The sequence below is a fragment of the Bufo bufo genome, chromosome 5 (genome assembly GCF_905171765.1).
Source record: "Bufo bufo chromosome 5, aBufBuf1.1, whole genome shotgun sequence".
NCBI lineage: Eukaryota > Metazoa > Chordata > Amphibia > Anura > Bufonidae > Bufo > Bufo bufo.
This window is the reverse complement of record NC_053393.1, coordinates 303370016-303395241: the sequence shown is the minus strand read 5'-3', so window position 1 is coordinate 303395241 and position 25226 is coordinate 303370016.

The window sequence follows — 25226 nt, the reverse complement described above, 5'->3', positions numbered from 1 at the left end:
CGTTTTCTTGCCAGTTTCCGAAAATGGGGTGTGGTAAGATGTGGTGAGGGTGGGCAGTAGAAAGTTGGTCCTGGCACATTTATCATCATTTATGCCAGTTTTCTTGTGTAAATGACTAAACTCTACACTAGCTAATAATAATAGTAATAATAATAATTCACTCAGGCACATAAATAACCGGAGAATGCATTTAGGGGGCGCTGTGAAAAATGGAGCTGTGTAAAAAATGAAAGGTGGAATATAATTGGTTGCTATGGGCAACTAAGCCAGTTCTACATTACACCTGTTTGATAAATCGCCTCCTTAGTTTATGACGAGGCATGTGCCTTGTCATAAATTAAACGCATCCTCTAGTGGCACAGAAAATATCAAGATCAGCACATGCTGGTTTTAATAAATCTCTCACTATGCCTTTTGACAGACTGAGATCCTGTTTATTTTATTTTTAATAATCCTTTTGTGAAATATATTGCATGTCAATTAGTTAATATGATTCACACACTAGACAGTACATTCACAATTTTAGTATAAGTGAGAGCAAGTGGATTTGTATTTTCTCTTGAATATGCCTTACTTGTCATCTGACTAGCTTTCTTAATTAGAAAGTGACAGAAAGCCAGTTGCAGGACTAGGAAAACCTCTACAAGAGAAAATACAAGTCCACTTGCTCTGACTTATTACTACTGATATACCATGACCTGGATGAATGAGAACCTTCACAGATACATTTACAGTTGATATTACAGTGGAAATGTACAGCAGTGGCCAGGATCAGAAAGAAGTGCAATTTCAGCAGATGAGTTGCCCTGACATTTGAGGACCTAAAAAAGCTACCCAGGTTATGTATGTTAGCCTGATAGTCATAATTCATAACAATACATCAAGGTATTATGTAAACCATCAAAGGATCACATGTCAAAACCCCATAATTATACTAAAATAACTTGAAAAAGATATACAATGTGTAACAAATATGCATTGTGTAAAAATAATTACCGTATTTTTCGCCCCTCAAAGTGGGAGGAAAATACTCCTGCGTCTTATGGGGCGAATACTAATGAAGTACTTCCATTTTGGAAGCGCTTCATTAGTACTGGAGGACCGGGAAGCAGTGAAGGATCTGTACTCACCGCTTCCTGGTCCTCGGCTCGGCTGTCTGCTGTGCAGGGCTGCGCACCATGTGACCTCACTGTGCACAGCTTTCAAAGCTGACAGCCGAGAACCAGGAAGAAGAGAGAGAGCGCTGGTGGTGAGGAGTGGCGGCGTCCAGGAGCAGGAGAGGTAATTTTTATTTATTTTTTATTTGCGCTGATGGCTGACATGGGGGCATGATGGCTGACATGGGGGGCTGATCTGAGGTGTTGGGGGTCTGATCTGAGGTCTGATTAACATTGGGGGACTGATTGCTGGTCTGACCTGAGGTGTAATGAAAAATATTTTTTTCTTATTATCCTCCTCTAAAACCTAGGTACGTCTTATGGGCCGGTGCGTCTTATAGGACAAAACATACGGTATACTATGAAATATGCTAAAAAGGGAAGCCTATGCAAATTGTATTGATGCATCTATACTATAAAATTAACATGTTTATCGAGCATGGTGAACGGTGTTAAACAATTAATAACCAAAATCTGTATTTTGTTCCCAAATTTATTGATAAGGTCTACGCATTCCAAATAGGGTGCCAATGAAATCTATGGTTAGTAGTCCCTCAAAAATAAGCCCTCATAAAGCTTTGTTTATCAAAAAAACTTTTAAGACAAAATATTTTTCAAGTGAAAAAGTAATAAACCATAAAAATTTGATAGTGCTGTAATTGTAAAGTTGTAAATTGTAAAAGTAAAGTTAACAAATTGTATCTCAAAATAGAGCCGTGAAAAAACAAACTAGTCTGCATATTAATCCAAAAATGTAAATATTACAACAAACTAGTATTATACAGTGCCTTGAAAAAGTGTTCATAATCCTTGAACTTTTCCACATTATTTCTCGGTACGTCCACAAACTTAAAGGAAATGTGTTACCAAAAAATTGCATCTACAAGTTAAAACCAGATAGTAAAATATTTCTTTTTTTTCTAATGTTTTTATTTTCTAATTGTAGCTCTTTTTATAACAGAACCCGATCTGAAAGCTATTTTACATTCTGTGTTTTGCCAGTGTAGGGAGAGGTTGCTTTGTGGAGAAGGGACAGACTGTTAGGGACACTAAACGCTAGCTAATAGGGCTACAAAAGTCCTTTTAAGGACTGGTATAGGTGTGCTATCGATAGGTGTGATATACTGAGGGGTGTGATATACTTATAATATAATAAAGAAAGTATATTATAGTGCATTTGTATTGTGCAGCAGTTGTGTACGGTTCTGCTACGATACCGCAGCTATATAGAGGGACATACGCTATTGGAGTAACTAATTGCAACTGGTGTGATATACCTGTTGCCCCCCAAAAAAATGATTAACGGGTATGATATACCTATAATATACTTTCTAACATAGAAAGTATATTGTGCATTTGTATTGTGCAACAATTGTGTGCGGTTCTGCTGCGATACCGCAGGTATATAGAGGGACAAGCGCTATTGGAACAACTATTTGTAATGGGTGTGATATACCTGTTGCACCCAAAAAAACTGATTGATGGTTGCAATACACCTGCTTCCACAAAATACTGATTTAGGGGTTTGAGATACCTGCTTACACAAAATACTGATTGAAGGCTGCGATATACCTGCTTCCACAAAATATATATTGAGCGTTTGCGATATACCTGCTTCCACAAAATACTGATTGAGGGGTGCGATAAACCTACTTCCACCAAATATTGATTAAGGGGTTCTATATACCTGCTTCCGCAAAATACTGATTGAGGGGTTCAATATACCTGCTTCTACCAAATACTGATTAAGGAGTTCTATATACCTGCTTCCACCAAATATTAATTGAGAGCTTCGATATATCTGCTTCCACAAAATGCTGATAAATGAGATTGATATACCTGCTTCCACCAATTATTGATTGAGGCCTACGATACAACTGCTTACACAAAATATTTATTAAGGGGTTTGATATACCTGCTTCCACAAAATACTGATTGAGGGGTGCAATATACCTGCTTCCAACAAATATTGATTAAGGGGTTCTATATACCTGCTTCCACAAAATATTGATTGAGGAATGCAATATACCTGCTTCCAGAAAGTAGTGATTGTGGGGTGAGATATACCTGCTTCCACCAAATATTGATTAAGGGGTTCAATATACCTGTTTCCACAAAATACAGATTGAGGGGTGCAATATACCTGCTTCCACAAAATACTGATTAAGGTTTTTTTATATACCTGCTTCCACAAAATACTGATCGAGGGGTGCAATATACCTGCTTCTACAAAATATTGATTAAGGGGTTCTATATACCTGCTTCCACAAAATACAGATTGAGGGGTGCGATATACCTGCCTCGACAAAATACTGATTAAGGGGTTTGATATGCCTACTTCTACCAAATACTGAATCTGGGGTTTGATATACCTGCTTTCACCAAATATTGATTGAGGGGTGCGATATACCTGCTTCCACCAAATATTGATTAAGGGGTTCTATATACCTGTTTCCACAAAATACTAATTAAGGGGTTTGATATACCTGCTTCCACCAAATATTTATTAAGGGGTTTGATATACCTGCTTGCAGCAAATACAGATTGAGGAATGTGATATACCTGCTTCCACAAAATACTGATTGAGGCCTATGACACAGCTGCTTCCACAAAGTACTGATTAAGGGGTTTTATATACCTGCTTCCACAAAATACTGATTGAGGGGTGCAATATACCTGCTTCCACCAAATATTGATTAAGGGGTTCTATATACCTGCTTCCACAAAATACTGATTAAGGTGATTGATATACCTGCTTCCACCAAATATTGATTGAGGCCTGCAATACACCTGTTTCCACAAAATACTAATAAAGGGGATTGATATACCTGCTTCTACCAAGTATTGATTAAGGCCTGCGATATAACTGTCTAATATACCTCAAGCCACATAATTACTTGTTCTTTTATGTCAGGTGAATGCCTAATTTTTTAGGACTGTACTCCACTGGCCTACAGTAAAATTGTTATTCAGTAACCACCTAATGTACCTCCAGCCACATAATCACTTGTTCTTTTCGGTCAGGTGAATTTCTAATTTTTGGGGCCTGTACTGACCTACAGTAAAATTTTTATTCAGTGACCGCCTAATGTACCTCTAGCCACATAATCACTTGTTCTTTTCTGTCAGGTGAATGCCTAATTTTTGGGACCTGTACTCCCATGACCTAAAATAAAAATTCTGGGCTCCAGCAGGGCACATTTTTGAGAGTTTCCCTTTAAGACACATAAAATGGCCCCTGATTAAAATACATATTTTTTGTAGGAATTTTTGCCATTGATCCCCCTCTTGTATGTCACTGTCCATGTTATGGGACTATTTGTGCAATTCTAGTAAGTATTTGGTGGCTGCAAATAAGACCTTAAGGTTTTTCAGGTTTGCCTGCCATTAAAGTCATTGGGGTTTGTCGCGATCGTGCGGTCCGTGAATATTTGATCATGAACTTCCGAAGTTCATCCATCACTAATAGCAGCAGTTTCCTCCTCAGACAAGCAGACAACTGTCTGATCTTTTAATGTAAAACAGTTCCTAGAGTGGCAATCACAGGATCCACCATTCACAGTAGGTGATTGTCAAAGTTTATCTATTCAATCCTTGTACAGTGACTTCTGCACAGAGCATGCCTAGAAAATGCTTCCATATCAAGTCAATATGGTCCCATCCTGACCATGGTCGTAAAATTGCCAAAAATCATGTTCAGAGTCTGCTTTCAAGTTTCTCGTTTTAACTGGCAGAAAAAAAAAATAAAGCAATATTCATATACATAAATGCAAGCTATTTCTCTAAAAATGTGTGGGGAACCTCTGAATATTTATGTATGGTTTTTACATAGATTTTATATATATATATATATATATATATATATATATATATATATATATATATATATGATAGATTATAGATTATATTATAGATTGTAAACTCTTGCAGACAGGATTCTCTCTTGTTTATTGTATTTTTATATTTGTGTAAGCGCCATGGAATTAATGACAATTAAAAATTATTGATAATACTACTACTACTACTAGTAATAATGATAATAATCTAATATATAAATCTGAGTGTATGTGTATATGTATGTATGTCCGCTAAAGGAATCCGCACCGTCGCATTTACAATCACAAAATTTGGCACACAGGTACATCAGGTTTCTGGGAAGGTTTCAGCTCTCTAGGATGTACTATTCCTGAGATATTCCCAAAAAATGCATTAGCCAATAGAAGCTTGGTCACATGACCCTTATCAGCCAATAGAAGCTCGCAGGTCCTCCAGTCTCCACATACACAGTTTTACTCCAGGTTTCCATAACAACCCAGCCATTTATCTTCACTGCTGTAGGAGAGCTTTAAAGGAAATCTGTCACAAGGATAATTGCTATTGAAGTAAAGCCATGGCCTAATAGCACTTAGTACCTTATTTCAAGATGTGCCTTTGTTCCAGCAATAGATGTTTTTAGCCTCTGAAAATCCAGTTTATTTGGTATGCAAATGAGCCAGTAAGGTGCCCAGAGGAGCGTCACTCTTACAGGAAGGAGCCCAGACTGCCCCCTGCCACAATGTGTCCACCCACAAAAGACTTAAAACCCCACCCCCAGGTCCAGCTGAGCCACACCCATGATCTAGTTAGGCCACACACCCCACTCCTGAGCTGACGGAGATTGATAAAATGAAGTTAAAAATCAACTTCTGTTATCAGGGCCACATGGACCATCAATCATAGATGACGTAGATAAAGCTTGATAAAAATTAATTTATATTAATACTAAAAATCAGCAGCAATTGTTATACTATGTATATGAACCATAAAATCAATAAATCCAGGTCAATAGCAAATATCAATCAACAATAGAAAGAGTGCTATATGTATTGACAGCAATATATCAACAGCACCCAAACAATGCTATATATATTAGCAGCAATAAATCAGCAGCAATGGAAAAGTGCTATGTGCAGTAGCAGCAATATACATCAGCAGCAATATCAATGAATCAGCGGCAGTCTCATGTGCATCAAGATAGGAGAACCAGCAGCATCAAAGTAAGTAACATAGTACATAAGGCCGAAAAAAGACATTTGTCCATCCAGTTCGGCCTGCCATCCTGCAAGTTGATCCAGAGGAAGGCAAAAAAAACCCTGTGAGGTAGAAGCCAATTTTCCTCACTTTAGGGGAATAAAAAATTCTTTCCCGACTCCAATCAGGCAATCAGAATAACTCCCTGGATCAACGACCCCTCTCTAGTAGCTATAGCCTGTAATATTATTACACTCCAGAAATACATCCAGGCCCCTCTTGAATTCCTTTATTGTACTCACCATCACCACCTCCTCAGGCAGAGAGTTCCATAGTCTCACTGCTCTTACCGTAAAGAACCCTTTTCTATGTTTGTGTACAAACCTTCTTTCCTCCAAACGCAGATGATGTCCCCTCGTCACAGTCACAGTCCTGGGGATAAATAGATGATGGGATAGATCTCTGTACTGCCCCCTGATATATTTATACATAGTAATTAGATCTCCCCTCAGTCGTCTTTTTTCTAACGTGAATAACCCTAATTTTGATAATCTTTCAGGGTACTGTAGTTGCCCCATTCCAGTTATTACTTTAGTTGCCCTCCTCTGGACCCTCTCCAGCTCTACTATGTCTGCCTTGTTCACTGGAGCCCAGAACTGTACACAGTACTCCATGTGTGGTCTGACTAATGATTTGTAAAGTAGTAGGAATATGTTCTCATCACGGGCATCTATGCCCCTTTTGATGCAACCCATTATCTTATTGGCCTTGGCAGCAGCGGCCTGACACTGTTTTTTGCAGCTTAGTTTGCTGTTTATTAAAATTCCTAGATCCTTTTCCATGTCAGTGTTACCGAGTGTTTTACCATTTAGTATGTACGGGTGACTTGCATTATTCCTTCCCATGTGCATAACTTTACATTTGTCAGTGTTAAACCTCATCTGCCACTTATCTGCCCAAGCCTCCGAACTATCCAGATCCCTCTGTAGTAGTATACTGTCCTCTTCAGTGTTAATTACTTTACACAGTTTAGTGTCATCTGCGAAAATTGATATTTTACTATGCAAGCCTTCTACAAGATCATTAATAAATCTATTGAAGAGAATAGGGCCCAACACTGACCCCTGAGGTACTCCACTAGTGACAGTGACCCAATCTGAGTATGTACCGTTAATAACCACCCTCTGTTTTCTATCATTGAGCCAGTTACTTACCCACTTACAGACGTTTTCTCCGAGTCCGAGCATTCTCATTTTATATACTAACCTTTTATGTGGTACAGTGTCAAATGCTTTGGAGAAGTCCAGATACACGACATCCATTGATTCGCCGCTGTCAAGTCTAGAACTTACCTCCTCATAGAAACTGATTAAATTAGTTTGACATGATCGATCCCTCACAAAGCCATGCTTTGTTATTTGCTTATTTCCGTTAAGATGCTCTAACATAGCATCTCTCAGAAAACCTTCAAACAGTTTACCCACAACAGATGTTAAACTTACCGGCCTATAGTTTCCAGGCTCTGTTTTTGGACCCTTTTTGAATATTGGCACCACATTTGCCATGCGCCAATCCTGTGGGACATTCCCTGTCAGTATAGAGTCCGCAAATATCAGAAATAAGGGTCTGGCTATGGCATTACTTAATTCCCTTAGGATACGGGGGTGTATGCCATCCGGTCCTGGCGATTTGTCTATTTTGATCTTTTTAAGTCGCTGTTGTACTTCTTCCTGGGTCAGACAGAACACTTTTAATTGCGAATTTATTTCAACATTCAGCATTTCATCTGACAGTTTATTTTCCTCAGTGAATACACTGGAGAAAAAAATATTTAACTGCTTTGCTTTCTCCTCGTCGCTCTCTGCGAATCCCCCCTCATTATTCTTTAAAGGGCCGACACCTTCAGATTTATACTTTTTAACATTTATATAATTGAAGAACATTTTAGGGTTAGTTTTACTCTCTTTGGCAATTAATCTCTCGGTCTCTAGTTTGGCCGCTTTTATTTGTTTTTTACATGTTCTGTTTTTTTCCTTATAGTTTTTCAGTGCTTCCGTGCTACCCTCCTGTTTTAGTTTTATATGCTTTCTTTTTGTCATTTATTGCTTTCTTTACAGTTCTGTTTATCCACATTGGTTTCTTTTTGTTCCTTAACCTTTTATTCCCATACGGTATGTACCTCTCACAATGAGATTTTAGGATGTTTTTAAAGATATCCCATTTTGTGGCTGTATTTTTATTTTTGAGGACTTTGTCCCAGTTAGTTAGGCCTATGGCCTCTCTTAGTTGGCTAAATTTAGCTTTTTTGAAGTTTGGTATTTTTGTTCCTCCCTGTAGAAACGCTCTTTTGAATGATAATTGGAAGGTTATTACTTTATGGTCACTATTTCCCAGGTGTCCCCCAACCTGCACGTCTGTTGTTCTGTCAGGTCTGTTGGTTAATACTAAGTCCAGTATGGCCGTCCCTCTAGTCGTGTCCTGAACCAGTTGGGAGAGATAATTGTCTTTGGTTATTGCCAAGAATCTGTTTCCTTTATGAGATATACAAGTTTCAGTTTCCCAGTCTATATCTGGGTAGTTGAAGTCCCCCATAATAACCACCTCATTATGATTTGCCGCCTTGTCTATCTCGTTTAGTAGTAGATTTTCTGTGGACTCTGGTATATTAGGTGGTTTATAGTAGACTCCTATTAGTAATTTATTATTGTTTTTAGCTCCATGTATCTCTACCCACAGTGACTCCACATGTTCATGTCCCTCACTTATATCTTCACGGAGTGTTGGCTTTAGACAGGACTTTACATAAAGGCAGACCCCTCCCCCTCTCCGGTTTTGACGATCCTTTCTAAACAGACTGTAACCTTGTACATTAACCGCCCAGTCATAGCTATCATCCAGCCATGTCTCAGTTATTCCCACTATGTCATAGTCCTCCTCACACATCACTAATTCCAGTTCACCAGTTTTATTAGTCAGGCTTCTGGCATTAGTATACATACATTTGAGAGGTTTATGTATATTTTTTACCCTACATCTTTCCTTCTGAACTGTTCTAGTCCCTCCTTCCATTCCTCCCCCAGTCCCACTACCTTGCCCCCGGTCTCTATCTGCACTATCTTCCCCTTCTATAGTGTAATTACCCTCCCCCCCAGTCCCTAGTTTAAACACTCCTCCAACCTTCTAGCCATCTTCTTCCCCAACACAGCTGCCCCTTCCCCATTGAGGTGCAGCCCGTCCCTACGATAGAGCCTGTAGCCGACAGAGAAGTCGGCCCAGTTCTCCAGGAACCCAAACCCCTCCATCCTACACCAGTTCTTGAGCCACTTGTTAAATTCCCTAATCTCCCGCTGCCTTTCTTGTGTGGCCCGTGGTACAGGTAGTATTTCGGAAAATACTACCTTAGGGGTCCTTGCCCTAAGCTTTTGACCTAAATCCCTGAAATCATTTTTAAGGACTCTCCACCTACCCCTAACTTTGTCATTGTTTCCGATATGGACCATGACCGCTGGATCTTCTCCAGCCTCTCCCAGTAATCTGTCAAGTACCAATATAAAAAATCGTTGAAAAAATCGTAATATATAAAAAAAATTGTGATATAGACAAAATCGTAGTAAAAACTGTCCAGCAATGGCTAAGGTGCAATGTCCATCTGTATTTTAACCATGTAGTGAAGAAATATATAAATAGCATTATCTATTCTATATTCTCATCCAGAGTTATATTGCACAATTTGTGTGTACTTTACCACTCCACGTCGTATGTAGCTTCTCCGATATCTTTCTAACTTTTCAGCCTGCTAGGACCTCTGCGGCGTCCCACGTGATCCAGTCGTCTTCTCATGGCATCCCACGTGATGGCAGCAGGAAGCAGGGCGTGCTATAAAGATCTTGAAAGCTTCTCCGCTCCGCTATATTGTTTGATTGTTAAGCTTTGAATGATTGTTAATCGCTCCTGTATTTGAGCTGTATATTGTGGAGTGTAAATTCGATTGCTGTCCTTCTTTACCAAACGCGTTTCGGGGTCAAGAGGCGCCCCTTTCCTCAGTGAGACTGCCAGACATGAGACTGCCGCTGATTCATTGATATTGCTGCTGATGTATATTGCTTCTACTGCACATAGCACTTTTCCATTGCTGCTGATTTATTGCTGCTAATATATTTAGCATTGTTTGGGTGCTGTTGATATATTGCTGTCAATACATATAGCACTCTTTCTATTGTTGCTTAATATTTGCTGATTGATTTTATGGTTCATATACATAGTATAACTATTGCTGCTTATTTTTTAGTCTTTAGTATTTACTATCATAATAAATACATTTTTACCAAGCTTTATCTACGTAATCTATGATTGATGGTCCATGTGGCCCTGATAACTGATATTGCCCCCTCACACATTATTTTAATTTTTGCAAAATCTACTTCTGTCAGCTGCAAGGGTGGGAGGGAGGATGAATTTCTCCCTGCAGCTTACACTCAGACAGCACAGTGCTGCTGTCTTAGAGTGAGCTGTTCAAAAGGACACACCCCCTATCCGGTTAGGCTACGCCCCCTTCCAGTCTTTAGCAGACTGAGATTGAAAAAATTATGTTAAATATCAACTTCTAGGTCCCGCTAAGCCACACCTAGATCTGGTTAGGCCACATTCCCTCCCACTCCTGAGCCAACGGGGATTGAGTTTAGTGCTGCTTAGAGTGAGCTGTTCAAAAGGACACGCCCCTGATCCAGTAAAGGCCACTGTTAAGGCGGCGGGCCCCAGTGGAGGTCACTCTCAAGGGGGTGGTATGCTGTGAAAGTCACTGTTAAAGGGGTAGGCTGCTGTAAAGGTCAAAGTTAAGGGGGTGGGCTGCTGTGGAGGTCCAAATTTAAGGGACAGGGAACTGTGGGGGGGGGTCAGTGTTAAGGGGTGGGGGGCTGTGGAGGTGACTGTTTTGTGGGCGGGGTGCTATAGATGTCACTGTTATAGTGGATAGTGTTGATATCTTTTAACGACACACACAAGTATTAAATGAAATAGATTAAATATACCCGAGCGAAGCTGGGTCCTTCAGCTAGTAATAAATATGAATGCTTTCCCAGCCAGGTTTCTTTAAGGGTGTCAATAATTCTGGAGCTGATTGTATGAGACACTTAACTTTTCCAAACAACATTTTGCTGTTGCTTCTTGCCATAGCAGTGAATCAGTAATTTATATTTAGGAACAACTGGTATCATGATACAACTGGTCATGTTCTTACCTGGTTTTTCTATATACTGTAGGTCTTTTATTTTGCATAATATAATAAGCAGAAACTGACATGCAATAATTTAGTGTACAGGTTATACACAGATATTGTGTAATGATATTTCATGGAAGAGAACACTGCAAATAGCTGAATGTAAAAACATTATTCTTACAAAGTATAAACTATAAATACCATTATATATCTGTTCATCTGCCACCTATCACATCATCATCATTATCAGGAATGAAGTTGCAAGCAGAAAAGAAAAAAAAAAGAAGAAAAATCACACATCAAACACATATTTTTCTTAGAACTTATCCATCCAACACTACTTTCACAATGCTTTATGCTGAAAAGTAGCTATTAGAAACAAATAGTTTCAGTTCTTGAATTGTTGGTGCTTGCTCTCCATAAATCACATCATTAGTAAATCTGTCCTAAGGTGAAAAACATAAAAGACTTTATTGTTTTGACGACACACATATTAACCATGCCTATTGTCCTCAATGCGTGGGACTCTCTAATGTTAACACTCTTCATTGCTTAACCATTAACTATGTATTTTAAGATGATTCACTAAAACCATTCAGGCCTATAGCAAGAAAGCTATGCAACCATATGATTCAGTTACTCCCCTTTATTGCAATTATACTACTTTATAATGATTATTGTAGCAAATGCTCCTGAATGATTTACTGTTATGAATAAAAGGCAGGGTATTGACAGCGTGCCAGAGAGCATAAACTATTGTTATTCCATGCATACCAAAATGAATGATGACAAACTATTTCTAGCCACCAAATGACTCTGTTGTTATTGGTTGTACCTCTTGTTGCGTTTGACTAAGTGTTTAGAGCATTCCTACCAGATGAACATGTCTAGAAAGGTGTCCTCTTACATGTTCCTTAATGCTAAGCATTAATTTTCACACAATGTAACATCTCACATTTCAGAAACCTATTTAGATCCACAGGCTTATACATAATCTTCCTATCTGCAGAATCAAACCAGCCAGTTCCTCAATTACTTTATAGTTTTTAGCAATTATATGACAGATTACAGTTTCCAAATAACACTTCATCCATTGAGAGTCTTAATCAACAGTGGCAGCTATGCACTTTTATTGTATTGTTAGAGCAAATCGTTCTTTTACAATTAAATGCCTTGAGCTGGACGATGACAGCAGCACATTCTAAAATGGAATGCACAATAAAAAATGAAACTGTGTTTGGGTTTATGGAATAATAGCAATGACTCATGTGAAGAGCCTGTTATCATGCTCTGATCACTCTCAGGGATAATAGTACAAGCACTTTTTCTTATTACTTCACATAGAATGAAAATTCCAACTTCACAGTATTTATTACACATGTATCAGCCAAATCATAAATTATAGGCATGACACAACTTTTAAGTGAAGAAATACAAGTCATTTGTGGTTATGATGCACTAGATACAGTGAGATACTGACATTATATGTTCATCCTTGTTAAAGAAAATAGAGGAAATTTATCAAGCCCTGCATTCCAGAATTCTGACTTTAAGAAGTCAGAAAATAGAGCTTTGCTAATTATTGGGCTTATTTTTTGAAACATTTTTGACAGTTTGCATTTATACATTACTCCCTGCAGTTTTTAAATACGGGTAAGAAAAATTGGCCTGGTTAGTTAAAGGGGTGGTCCGAGTTATGAAAAAAAAAAAAATATAGCACTGTAAATCTTATAGGCAGCAATATACAACTAAGCTAAGCAAGTTTAGGGGAAAAAAATCTATTTCCTAATTTCCCTGGTTTTCTTCTGGCCCTTTGTTTACCTGCAATAACAACAATCTCTGCCCCTCCCCCTGCTCTGCAAAGGGAGGGAATACAAGTGCAGCCCTGAGTGACATGTATGCCTGCTGGGATACTCAGCAGCATGTTATGTGTGTAGGACTACAAGTCCCAGCTGTACAATGTCAATGCTGATACACACAGGATCTTCCCCCTACCTGTTCTTGGGCAATGCTCTGCAGAACTCATTTGTCAGCTTCTGTGCCCAGCATTTGTTTCCTTTCTGCCTGCAGCTACTCAGTAAAGCCTGCAGCCCTGAGTCTGTGTTGCTGAAGGGGTTAATCTTTCCTAAATAATCCAGTAGGAGGAAAACACAGGGCAGACAGCAACAGCTCAGCCAGTGCAGGGGTGTGTGGCCAGCACTGTGACATCTTGTGTACAGGCACATATCTGCTCTCTCAGGTTTGTGCACGAAACATCATCAGAGCAAGGAGAGAATCTGACATCATAGGTCATGTTACCCTCAGTGAAATCTGAGAAAGGAGAAACTACAGATTCAGTAAGTGCATGGTAAAGCTGTTATATTTGATACAATAGAAATATAGAAAGAGCAAACAAATAAATTGGACAACCCCATTAAGTTAGTTTCACTCCATATCTATTAACTGAGACTTTTAAAGCAGCTCTCAATTGCCTATAGACTATAAATGTCCTGGGCAGTCAGGACTTATCTCTGAACGTATGTTTTAAAAGATCCATTCAGAGATTTTAGCTTCATGCCTATTGTACAGCTGTAGAATAGGGGTTCTACTGTCAGTGACAGTAGAGCTTCCCCATAGAGAAGGCATGGATCTTCCTGATCGCTGTATACACAGCTATGAATGAGTGCTGTGTATATAGCTGAGCAAGGGCTATGCCACTTCCTGTTCTGGCCCTAGAGATCATGTGACTGCCCAGGGCTGGAAGTCTGCAGGAGATGCCTGCTTAGCTCTGCAATGAGGCTATACAGCATTGTATAGCACTGTATTTATTCTCTATGAGCTGTATTTCCCGTAACTAGGGCTACTATAATCAGCAATAATAAAAACAGTGTGAAAAAAATAAAAATGGGTTTAATAAAAATAAAAGTTTCAAGTCTAAAAAAGCCCTTTTTCACTCACCAATCTGATTATCATTGTAAAACAAAAAATAGTTATATGTCTGTAACTACTAGCTCTTTAAAAATATTACATATTCTACCACACCATAAAAAAGAAATTTAAAAAATGGGGCCAAAACAGCAATTTTTTTGGTCGCCTTGCCTTATAAAAATATAATATCAAACAATCAAAATGTACTACCAGATGGCATATACCCTCGTATCCTAAAATAATTAAGTAATGTCATAGCCAGACCCTTATTTCTGATATTTAAGGACTCTATACTGACATGGAGTGTCACGACCACCCCCGTTTAAATCAGCCTTATGACCGCCAGAACACCCCAGCGGGGAAAAAAGCCCAAGCGAGGGTGGACCGTGACAGAAGGGGGGATACAGAAATACCCAAACAGTCAATCCTGGACCCCCTTATTTTCTGCTGCCACCACTGACGTCACGACTAGTATCAACTAGCGTGGGCGGGGCTAAACTTTGTTCACTTGAATGGAGCTTAGCCACGCCCACGCTAGTTGATACTAGTCGTGACATCAGTGGGCCGGCGGCCCGGCGGTAAACAGTGAGAAGGCCGCGGCGCTGCTGGAGTGCCGCTGCCTTCTGAAACAGCAGATCGGCGGGGGTCCCGGGTGTCGGACCCTCGCCGATCGGAAGCTGATGATCTATCCAGAGGATAGATCATCAGTTAAATGAAAGTGCAGAACCCCTTTAAGGTAGTAAAGAGATGGCATAAAAACATCTTGTTTGAAGAGGCTGTGGCACTCTAGTGAGCGCTGCAGCCTCTTCCTAGGCCATGTGATGTCAAATTCATCTGGCTTGTTATCCAATGGACGGCGCTGTGCTTGGAAGGCTGTGAGGAGCCAATGACGCTCACTCTAATCTCCTCAAACAGCTGAACTGATATAGAACTATCCACATTCAAAATGTTATGCATTTTAATTTTTTTCTCATATTCTCTCACCTGCTACCACCCAAGTCAAACTCTTAAAATTCCCACTATACTCCTAGAGGAATATTATGTATGTATAACTCTTTTAGTGCATTTTTTATTTGTAATTTTAAAAAAAATGATATATCTTGGATATATTACTTTTTTGTACAATTTTCTTTTTGACTATTGACATATGACTAAGTCTTGCCATATAAAGAGGAGGTCACCATTCATATTGATGATTGATGATATATGCATCTTTCATTTGGAGGACTCCTTATCAAAACACATTGGGCTTTAGTACAATTTAATTCCATTATTTTGTTTAACTTCTTACACCTGGCAATGCTTCTAGCAATGCTTATATCTAGAGATGAGCAAATTTAAAAAAAAATTGATTTGCTGGTTTGCCGAATTTTTCGGGAACAATTCGGTTCGTTCCAAATATATTTGAAGTGAATTACATAAAAAAACTGCTATTTCCTGGCTGCCGAGAGCCTTTATAGTGGTGTAGAACACTTTGCCTTGCTTTAACATGCATAGGGAGTCTGCTTTGGTAGTGAAATAATACTGTGAGTCCGTATGACATGCAGATGACAGGCGAACAATAACCAGCAAAAAAACGGATCCTGTCTGTGGCGCATACGCCTTCACTCGGTCAGCATTTGCTAAATTATCCATGCAGTACCCTATGGACAGTTTATCCGGCTGCGTAGGATAAACAGTACTGATGCTGACTTTTATAAGCAGTCACACCAATTGATGGGAAGACTGCTGGAGAGGGGTTACCCAAGGAGAAACGTATTGGATGCGTTCCATCGAGCTGCTATCCGCCCTCGCCCGAGTCTCCTTGGAGACAACATAGGTGCGGACAAAGACGAAAAATTTGCATTCGTCTTTAAATACAGCCCCTTAGCTGACACTATTAAACGGGCAGTACATACCAATTGGGACCTCTTGAAACACGATCCCTCTTTGGGCACGGTAGCATCGAGCAAACCGCTCATTACCTTTAGGAAATGTCACACTTTAAGGGACAAATTAGTCCATAGTGCCCTGCGGCAACCAAAAAGGTCTGACTGGCTGCACAGCAGAATCCCCATGGGCCACCACAAATGTGGAACTTGCTCGTTCTGTCACCTGAATTCCCAAGCAAAGAGTCTGTCACTGGGAGGTGTTACACACAAAGTTACACAGTTCATCAACTGTCGTACCCCCTACGTGGTATATGTCATCTCATGTAGTTGCAACATGTTCTACATTGGCAAAACAATTAGGCCCATGCTTGAACGGGTGCGCGAACACATTAACTCCATCCGTACAGGAAGAGGTTCCCCCCGCCTAATTGAACATGTACGCGCTACACATAACGGTGATCCCTCTCGCCTCTCCTTTGCTGGCATTGAGGCTGTGGGACCCATCCTCCGGGGTGGTGATCGCCACCGCCTCTTGCTGCAACGGGAGGCCAGATGGATCATCCGGACCAATGCCATGGGACCCCACGGACTTAATGATAAAAACGACATGGCCGTCTTTTTGTGACCCTTTTGTTTTGCCATTCATTTACCCCCGCCATTTCCATCATTATACCTTAACTACGTAGTCCAATAATATTGCGCATTTGTCACATCCCCCTCCTTCTCAGGCATTCTCCATTTAACCACCGTTCCCATTCTCCCCAGGTGTATTAAATACTCAGATATTCATGAACACCTTCATACTATAATCGGCTCCTGAAATTTGTTGCCTAATCTAATAACGATTTTCACAAGCCTCTAGTATTAACTAATGTTTTTTGTAAAAATGACATTTTTTGTTAAATTGACATTTCTTTGCACTAATGCCTTGTGTCTCTGTCTGTAATTGTTCTGCAGCTGCGCACGGGGGAGACCCGGGATTACCACTGTGACGCCCGGTATTCTTCCCTATAAAAAGGTTTACCTGTGCACCTGCACGTTATATCCGGCCTGAAGAAGCGCTACCTTTGCGCGAAACGGCCGTCGCCGCCGACGCACATCGTGGCCATCCCGCCCCCCTGCCTGCGCAGCATGCTGTATAACCTGCAATAAACAAGCAACCAGCAACGACTTTTGGTGAGTGCCGTGTCTCTCTCTACTTATCTACTGCTTACATTACTTACTACGCTGAGCACCACCAAGCATAAGGTCTCCCACAGACGGCTGCTGAACCTTTTTCCTTTCCCTGTCTCCCCGTGCAGCATTTTGCTAAATTATCCATCAGTATTGCTAATGCAAAAAAAAAAAAAACAGGAGTGGATCTAAAACAGAGATGACATGTGAATGGAATATTTGCATGTCTTCTGTGTTTTGTTCCCACTCCTGCTTTTGGCTACCAAATCATAAGCCAATTCTGATGGGACCATGCAGGCCTTACAGCTGCTACACAGACAGGATCTGTTGTCCATCTCATTTTATCTTCCTTCTGACAGATCAGAAGAAAGGTCAAATATATCATGCGGTCAGCCAGGCCGAAAGGCATAATAGTGGCCCAGTCATGAAGTGGGGAGGGTGGGAACAGCATGAGAAGTCCACAGAGTGGACCTATGACATAGTGGTGAGGTGGAAGCAGCATGAGGAGACCACAGAGTGGCCCAATGACAGGGGATAAAAGGTGGAAGCAGTATGAGGAAGCCACTGAGTGGCACAATGACAGTGTAACAGGGAGCCGGCGACACACTTCCCCTTTACAGCGCCGCCGGCATTCAGTGCATGTAGTGGAGTGTAAATCACTGAAGAAAATGCACCAAAAGGATATGTCACTGACTAAACTAGCTGGTCATACAAGCAGATATTAAAAGCTGAGACTTTCGCCAATGTGTTCCTGTCAGGAAGATATCGGAGCCCATCATTGCACCACGTCACGGTCACTCAGCATGGCAAAGGGTCCTACCACTACGCTAACCAGCTCACAGCCCAGCCTGCACACAAATGCCTAGCAGGACAGCCAGTGCAATGTGAACAAAGCAAGACTGTGAGCCCCACCCATATCAGACCATGTGATGGAGGCAGGGCCGCTGATAGAAATCATGGGGCCCCGTACAGCATACATGACGGGGCCCCCTTCAGCTCCACCCCCTGATCCCTCCTTCAGCCACACCCCTGGCCCCGCCCTTGGCCCCTCCCCAGACGCCGCCTTGAAACAACATGCAGATTTGTCTACAAGTGATATTTATGGCGCTGGGGGGTCGTCTGTGAATGGCGCTGTTATGGAGGGGATCTGTGAATGGCACTGTTATGGAGGGGATCTGTGAATGGCACTTTTATGGAGGGGATCTGTGGATGGCACTGTTATGGAGGGGATCTGTGGATGGCACTGTTATGGAGGGGATCTGTGGATGGCACTGTTATGGAGGGGATCTGTGGATGGCACTGTTATGGAGGGGATCTGTGGATGGCACTGTTATGGAGGGGATCTGTGGATGGCACTGTTATGGAGAGGATCTGTGGATGGCACTGTTATGGAGGGGATCTGTGGATGGCACTGTTATGGGGGGATCTGTGGATGGCACTGTTATGGGGGGATCTGTGGATGACACATACCGTATATAGCATCTTATGCTATGTGTCATCCACAGATACCCCTCCATAACAGTGCCATTCACAGATACCCTCCATAACAGTGCCATCCACAGATCCCCCCCATAACAGTCATCCACAGATCCCCCCCATAACAGTGTCATCCACAGATCCCCCCCATAACAGTGTCATCCACAGATCCCCCTCCATAATGGTGCCATCCACAGATCCCCCCCATAAGTGTCATCCACAGACCCCCCGGCCCCCCCCATAAGTGTCATCCACATGACAGACCCCCCCCCATAACAGTGCCATCCACGGATCCCCCGCCCTCCCTATAACAGTGCCGTCATGACGTCATCCATATAGATCCCCCCCCCGCCACTCACAGTAGTATACATTAATAAATCGGTGCAGCCGTGCAGGCTGCAGACAGTAACTTTAATTTTAGCACAGGCACAGCGCTCATCTCTTTACTAAAATACTACCTTACATTCAGCTCCTGCCTCCTCCCTCCACCCTCCAGCCTCCAGCCTCCAGTAACAAGTGCGGGCGGCAGCGCTCACTCACTGACGTCACGCGCCTGCGCCGCCTAGTGGGAGGAGCAGGCGTGTGACGTCAGTGAGTGAGCGCCGCCCCCACACTGCCTGCTGTTACTGGAGCCAGCCCACTGACAGCAAAAAAATTAAAATGGCTCGGGAGTCGGCAGCCCGGGCCCCCCTGCCAGCCGGGCCCGGTACAACTGGGCCAGCTGTACTGGCCTATCAGCGGCCCTGGATGGAGGATTCCAGGTGCACAGGAATGTTCAATTGCCAGATGAAGGCACATTCAAGACATATAAAACAAAATCACTGTAGAATTGTTCACATTGCACTGGCTGTCCTGCTAGGCATTTGTGTGCAGGCTGGGCTGTGAGCTGGATCACATCACCTTCAGACCGTGTTCACACCACAGTTAGCGTAGTGGTAGGACCCTTTGCCATGCTGAGTGACCGTGACGTGGTGCAATGATGGGCTCCGATATCTTCCTGACAGGAACATATTGGTGAAAGTCTCAGCTTTTAATATCTGCTTGTATGACCAGCTAGTTTAGTCAGTGACATATCCTTTTGGTGCATTTTCTTCAGTGATTTATATAATTGTATTTTCATCCGCACAATGCTCTGCCTGTGCAGGATGCTTTTGTGGTGCATGTGGACCGCGCTGGCGTCCTCCTTTGTATGCATTAATTGCTCGGGATGGTCGTTTGTTGCGGTCCACATGCGGTGGGACTGCTCCCCCAATGAGAAACACGCTACAGTGTTTGGGGTTTGAGCAGCTCCTCCATATCTGCCACGATATTTCTGTGGTTCACATGCGATGGGACTGCTCGCCCAATGAGAAACACGCTACAGTGTTTGGGGTCTGAGCAGTTCCGCCATATTGGCCACTGCAATTCTACAGTGATTTTGTTTCATGTAGTGGAGTGTCCTCGTCTCCACAGTAACCAGGGGGCGGAGAGGACCCGGCCGCTCATGCCTCCTCAGGACAGCCGGCGTCCTCCATCCCCTAGAGCTGCAGGGGAGCTGAGAGCCGATAATGGTGAGTCGGCACTCAGCTGTATTGAATTGTGTGACATGAGTCACGTGACGCTGGCCACGTCATGTGACTCATCACTTAGGGCTATTTAAACAGGCAGTCTGCTGGTCACAGGTTGCCTGTGATTGGTCTTGTTACCCTCACCAGCATTTTTGTATTGTGCCTTTCTGTGTGTGTTTTTGACCTCGGCTCTGTTTTTGACCTCGACTTTGTGACCTCCCTGGAATTGTCGTGACCTTTTAGCTTCTGACTCTGGATTGTATTTTGACCTGTTATTGTATTGCTCCCTGTGTACCTGAGAGACCTCCTGGATTTGACTTTGGCTTGCCTGACTCTGTTACGGTACTTCTCTATCTTCTTAGGCCCCTGCACGTATCTACACGAGGGACTGCCGCCAAGTTGTACAACGTCAGTTAGGACGGGCCGTGCAAGTAGGCAGGGACAGAGGTGGGGTGGAGTTTAGGGCTGCAGTCATCCCTACCCTCTGTTGTGACAGGAGTCTCTGGAGTTGGCAGCAGTATGAGGAGGCCACCGAGTAGCACAATGAAAGAGTCTGGAGCTGGCAGCATCAGGAGAAGGCCACCGAGTGGCACAATGACATAGCCTAGAGGTGGCAGCAGTATGAGGAGGCCACCGAGTGGCACAATGACAGAGTCTGGAGTTGGCAGCAGTATGAGGAGGCCACCGAGTGGAACAATGACCAATTCTGGAGGTGGCAGCAGTATGAGGAGACTACAGAGTGGCCCAATGACAGAGTGTGGAGGTGGCGGCAGCAGCAGCATCAGGAAGAGGCGACAGAGTAGCACAATGACAGAGTCTGGAGGTGGCAACAGCAGAAGCATCAGGAGGATACTACAGAGTGGCAAGGTGACATAGTGTGGAGATGGCAGCAGCAGCATCAGGATACCACAGAGTAGCAAGGCGACATAGTGTGGAGAGGGCAGCAGCAGCATCAGGATACCACACAGTGGCAAGGTGACATAGTGTGGAGATGGCAGCAGTAGCTGCATCAGGAGACCACAAAGTGACCCAGTGACAGAGTGGGGTGGTAGGTGGCAATACCAGTACCTGCTAATGAAGGTGGGTGAAAGAAGGAGCAGTTGGCATCCAATATGTGGCATCAGGTGGGTGGCAGCATCAGAGTGCTAGCTGCGGCAGGTAGCCAGAAGAAACCAGTCTTTTTTGTCAAAGTGTTGGTGTGGCATTATAGATGATCTAGTCTGATGCATCAGGAATTGGTGGGTGGAAATCCTGGCTGATCCACGCCTGATTCATCTTGAAAACAGTCAGTCTCTCCACATTTTGGGTGGACAGGCGAGTTCTCCTTGGGGTAACTAACCCGCTGCACTAAACAACCGCTCTGATGCCACACTACTGACAGAACAGCTTTTCCAGGGCAAACTCTGCTAGCTGCTGCCACAAATCCAGTTTGGCTGCCCAGTAGTCCAGCAGATCTTCAATGTGGGTGGGCAGGGTGCTATCCAAGTATGCCACCATCTGCTGGTTCAGGCCCTGCTCCAGGTGTACCTGCTGCTGCTGGTGAGTAGTTTCTTCACTAGGCTGGTGAAGAAAGCTACTCATCAGCGACTGTAGACTCAGGCTGATGCTGATGGAGCTGCTACTGCTCCTTCCACCCCACCCCTCCCCAGCAGCCATGGCAGTGGAACGTGAGCGCAGAGGGCCTCCCCGGTCAGACCTGCGAAAGGATGGACGATGGCACAGATAGGCAGCGGCCAACTGACTACATAGGCTGTCTCTGTAGTAGTTCAGATTGTCCTCCCTCTCAGTGGTTGTAAAAAAGGCCCCCATTCTGGACCAGTAGCAAGGATCCAACAAGGTAGAGAGCCAGAAGTCATTCCTCTGCAGAATGGTGACAATTCGGCTGTCACTACGCAAGCAAGTGAGCATGCATTGGGCCATTTGTGCAAGTGACTCGGAAGGATTCCCTGCCTCCATCTCCACTGGATACTATCACGGTGTGTCTGGGTCCTCTGTCTCTTCTTCCTCATCACCCTGTAGCTCCTCTGGCTGCTCCTGATCCTCCTCTCCTGTCACCTGAGTAGAAAAAATATCAATTTTGATATACATTGCCTGTGCTCTAATGTCCTCCTCCCCCAACTCCTCCTCTTCCGGTTCAGCCCCCACAGGGCTCATGTGGCCGAAAGATCTATTCGCCATGTCTCCAGTCCCTTGACCAGCCATTGTTACCACCATCTGTTCCAGGACATGAAGAAGTGGAATGACGTCATTCATCCTGTATCCTGGCGACTGACAAATAACATGGCGTTCTCTTAAAGGGCCTGAGCAAACGGCAGGTGTCACGCATGAGCTGCAACTGGCTGACATCGAAGTTACACAGAGGAGTACTCCTATCTGCTTGCATCATCAAGAAATCGTTGATGACCTTTCTCTGTTCTTATAGTCGGTCCAACATATGGAGAGTTGAATTCCAACGGGTGGAAACATCGCATATCAGCCTATGTTGCGGGATGCTGTTCCGCCGCTGCAGCTCAAGGAGGGTGTGCTTTGCGGTGTACGAGTGGCTGAAGTGCATGCAAAGTTTCCTGCCCATTTTTAGGATGTCAACATTGGCACCCTGGCCTCGCTTCACCTTCTGCCCACAGATTCTAAATATGGCCATGTTAACCTCCTCCAGTGGCTTAACAAAAAACTGCCACACCGCCTAGTAGGTGATTTTCCCTCCAACAGTCCGCACTGACTGACTGCTACCGCCGCTGCCTCCGTGAACCCCTGCACCACATCTTCCCAGGCAGACAGGCTGCTGCAAAGCAGTCGGTCTACCCCCTGCACGTTTGGCTCCCGATCTCTCACTGCTGCCACCCTGGTGACTCCCGACCACCCTAGTGACTTGCTGGCTCACGGGCAAGGTGCCACTGTTACAACTGAGAGTGGGGGAAACTCTCAGCCGTGCGATGTAAGAGGATGGATGGTAGCTGCTAGGCCAGGAACACAGGTTCAGGGAGCAGGTCACCTCCTATTGCGTCCCTAATGCTGACCCTGACTCCTAACTGTATGAGCCAACCCAAATGGTAGGAGGGCTCATACTCTGAAACCTAGGGTCCCTACTATCCCTCAGGACCAACCCTGTGCTAGAAGCAGGGTAAGACAACCTGTTCCCCTAAGAAACGGACGAACAGGAGTCTCACTGGCCAAGCTGCAAGGAAGGGGAAACATATACAGACATATGGATATGGCAGGTGAACTACACCAGTTCCAAACCTACCTGCCACAGCCTTGCTGACTGGAACCCATGCACCAGTACTGCTGTCCACACAAATGCAAAAGGACACAGCCCACCACAAAACACACAGGTAACCAGGACATCCATAGCTGCAATAAACATAGAAAGGATAACAACATCAACTTAACAACATGCATAACTTTTATGACCACAAGGGTGGCCCTCACTGGACAGATGGTAAATGAACCAAGAGGATGACTCCAGCATAAACATGGCAGGAGTACCCCTCAGAGTTCTGGCATCCAGCAGGAGCTATATTGCCCAAACAGCCACACCCACACACACTCCAGGAAAGGAGTTAACCCTTTTATCACCAGAGAAGGTAAGTGTCACTTAAAAGGAGAAGTGTACACAGAACAAACTCCCTAACACCAAACATAGTAAGTGAACACTTAACTCACATGTTGCCCGAGGCAACCGCATGCCGTGACAGCGAGCCGCCTAGCCCCCAGCTCCAGCTGCTACACTGCCAACAACCATATGTTGCCAACGGCAACCACATGTGAGGCAACATACACAGAGCCCTCACCTGTGGTTGACAACAAAGAACAAACCGCTGACGAATGCAAGCGACCAAAGAGTCACGACCATAACCATGGTCGGGACCGACACCCTCTTCTCCTGATGATAAAGCCCCTTCTGCACCCGGCTCCCAAGTGCGATCGGCTTCCACATCATCGAGAAGTGTCTGCACGTCACTGATGTCCTCCTCAACAGTCTCTGGGTCAGGAGCCCGACTGCTCGCAACACCACCTCCCATGCCACTGTCCTCATCACTACTTGCCCGCCTAGCGGAGTAAGCGGCGAATGTATCCTCCAGATCTTGGCTGGGCATAGCCTGCTGACTGTCCTGTAGTAGCTTGTCCTCGCTGTATATTGGAGCTGAACCCACAGCATACAATTCTTCTTTGGCTGAAGGAACAGCAAAGGACAGAGGCAGTTTGAGGACAGGTGAGGGCACAGGGCCTGCACCCGGGTCATGCCAACTAAGGGTTGTGTCTGATGAATAGTGATAAACGAACATCGGCAGGGATGATTCCCGAACGCGCGTTCGTGAACAAATGTTTGCGAGCCCCGCGTTTTCGGCGGGCCCCATTCACTTTAAAGGCAGGCGAACCTGAAAAACCTTCAGATCATATTTGCAGCCAGCAAACAATTACTAGAAGTACACCAATAGTCCCACAACATGGACAGTAATATACCAGAGGGGATCATTGGCACAAATGCCCACAAAAAATGTATTTTAATCAGGGGCCATTTTTATGCGTCTTAAAGGGAAACTCTCAAAAATGTGCCCTGCTGGAGCCTAGTAAAATTTTATTTCCTATCAGTTTGATGTATACAAATGTGCAGAACATGTTTTGGTATCCTGCAGAGTCCATAAAAAAAATGCATACGTTAACGTATTTTTTTTTTCTACCATGGAACTTTATGGTGAACGGACGCCACTGTACGGCATCAGTCTGAGGCATCTGTTAATGCATACATTTTTGTATGCATTAAATGGATGGCAAAAATAGGATGTGAACCTAGCCCTAGTGTCAGAATAAGCACCAGTACACAGCGGAGCAGCATGGCGGAGAGGGAAGGCCGCCATGTACTGACAGA